The following is a 2,885-nucleotide window of genomic DNA, read 5'->3' on the forward strand; positions in this document are numbered from 1 at the left end:
GGGGCAGCCAGGAGGACGTGGTACGGAGGGGAGGGCTTTTCGGCGGAGGACCCGGAGCTTGGGCCCCCAGGTAAGTCAGTCCCAGGCCTCCGCTCCGCCACCTCCCCTCCCAAGCACACACTTCGGGTTCCTTGACCTCCAGCCCGCACACAGGACCTCCCACGGCTGTCCACGCCCAAAGGCGAGAACTAAGGGTAGGGAAATGAGGGCGCGCCCCCTTTGCCCGATAATGTTCCAAAATCCCCAGGGTCCGCCACCGGCTGGATCTCAGCCGGCCACACAGGGATCCCCGCTGGTCCTTAACTTGCCACCAAGGCATCACCGCTCCCGGGCGACCAGCACGGAGCAGCATGGGCGTTCCGAGGACACGCGACCTTCTGGAGGCTAGACTCCGAGGCCCCGACCAGCCCAAGAGGCGTGCGTAGGGCCTGGATCAGTGGCCCAAGGCCCGCTCTTAGCCGCGACCTGCGCCCCGCGCGGGTTGGCATGGTCTGGGCGCACGGAGGGTGGGGGTCGGCAGAACTTTCTTTATAACTGACCAGGAGCATGTTACAGTCTACAGTGTGCCAAGGACAAGCTGTCCGCTTCCAGAGGCAACATCCTCCCTGAAGTTTGCAGAGCCACAATGCCACACTGTCCTGCGAAGTTCACCCCTGAACGCAGGAGCTGGGGACCAGGGCCCCTGGCCTGGCCACCTAGCTGCGCGCGCGGGCGGCGCGCCCCATCCCCAGGCTCCCCACCGTGGAGGCCCGCCAGCCGGGTGGGCGTGGAAACGGATGGCGCCTCACATTTCAGTTCACTCCACTAGAAACGTAATCACATCCCTCCTCTCGGCTTCCCCTTCGGCAGGTTTCGACTTGATTCTGCACGCGCCTCGGCGCTGGCTCTTCACGGACGGACACTCACGGGTGACTGGGGATCCATGGATCCCGCCGCTCAACCATTGACAAGCGGGTTCAGGGGACGGCGGGTCCGCGTCTACGATCCTCATTCGTTTCGGTGCTAAGTCCTGCGGATTGTGTGCTGGGCCGATTCAACAGTGTGGGGCCTCCTAGGCGCAGCTGCGCGCGCGCGCGCGCACACACACGAACACACACACGCACGCACACCCCAAATTACCTCCGCGATGGAGGGCGCAGCTGCGGATTGGCCGGCAGGGCCGTCACTCACACCTCGGGGCCGTGAGACGCAGCGCAGGGAGACTTTGCAAGGCTGTTCTTCTATTCCCTGCCCCCCCACCACCCCACCCCCGGCACCGTTCCACATTTAATGGCAAACCAGCCAAGTTCTGAAAGTTAGCCTTCTGCGCGGCGGCCAGAGTTCGTGTTCTCTAAAGCGAGGGGCGTCTGACGATGTCCATTTAAATATATTTTGTACTTTCGCCCCGATGGAAAGGGAAATTAGAAACCAGAGTGGGGGGTTGCGCGAGGCTGAGAGGTTGGGGGAGGGGCGAGCCCTAGGGAGGGTGGGCGCGGGGGAGAGTTGTCCTGGGCCCCCAAAACGGACCGACCTTCTAAGGTCTCCAAATGAAAATCGTAGGTCACAGGGTGGGCGCTCGGATCAGTTCCTCGTTTACATTTCATTATTTAATCACGCACCAGCAGTCGCGCTTCCTTAAGAAAGAACTGACCTATTTTGGGGCTGGTTCACAGATGTTAATCTGGTAATCTCTTTCCAGTTAAAGCCCAGACCGAGCCGCTGATCTTAAAAGGACGTCTTTTCCAAAATGCCCTGACGTCACAATCCACTCCCTTGAAACAGCAGCACCACCACCCCCAAGCAGTGTTTGTGTTGTTTTGATTTGCAAAGACCTTAGGTCTTTTCTACTTTACCGACGCTGACCGGGGCCAGCCTCCACTCCCTGGCTCATATTTGCATTTCAAATTCCACAGGTTACACCAGTCGCCTTTTCAGAAAATATGAGCCCGCAAATCACCAGCAAATGGCCTTTGCGCATCTGGATTAAATAAAGCTCCCAGCGCGGAGACTCCCGAGCAGGGCCCATCCGCCGGCCCCCGCGCTTCCGATCTTCACTGCCACGGAGCGCAGCGACGCGCGTGACCCGCAGCCCTCCGGCCCCGAAAGATGCCCGTTGCTGCCCGCGCGCCAGAACTCGGATAATCCGCACCGCTGGCCACTCACTGCACTGCCCGCCCAAAACACGCAAAAGGTCTCTCCTCACAGCAAGCGGGGCCGCTCTGCGCGGCCCCAGGGCCCCCTCCCACACCCCGCAGGGCCTCGCCGCCCCCCTTGGGCTGGCTTTTAACAAACTTATTCATACAAAGTTTCTCAAGACTGCGGAGCGGTTAGATGGGCATCAGGATCCTAACTCTGTTAGTTCCCCCGGAAATGGCAGCGGAGGACGCCCCCCAGGCCCGACACCCCCCACCCCCACCCTCTCACAGGCCCTCATGGCTCCCACCCGCAGGTACGCTTTGCTCTCTGCCGACCCAGATCGGAATGCATGCCCACCCCCAAGACCCCGGCCTTAGGGCAGCCCAGGGAGCCTTGGCCCACCCTCTCTGGGCCGCGGCCCCCGCCCGCCGCGCCCTGCCCTAACTTCCTCCGAGAGACCCTACGGATGGAAGTGAGGCTCGCTCCCGGGCTTCCAGCGGGTGGGGGCCCCACGCGCCGGCGCCCGTGCTGAGCCCCCCGCCCGCAGCGGGGGTGGGCCCAAGCCCAGCACCCACCTTCAGGAGCCAGCGCCTCGACTTTCCAGTCCGCAATTTGCTCTTTGTCTCCGGTGGCTAGAGGGTGCTCCGCGCCGCCGGCCCCGGTGCCAAGCCCAGCCTCGCGGTGCCCGGCGCCGCACCTCACCCTCCACTGCGGTAACCCACCCTGCGGAGCCCCGCCACCCCAAGTTCCCGCGCCCGGCATTGCGGAGC

Source organism: Echinops telfairi, unplaced genomic scaffold, assembly GCF_000313985.2.
Source record: "Echinops telfairi isolate 266 unplaced genomic scaffold, ASM31398v2 ScPeMD7_7400;HRSCAF=8409, whole genome shotgun sequence".
Lineage (NCBI taxonomy): Eukaryota > Metazoa > Chordata > Mammalia > Afrosoricida > Tenrecidae > Echinops > Echinops telfairi.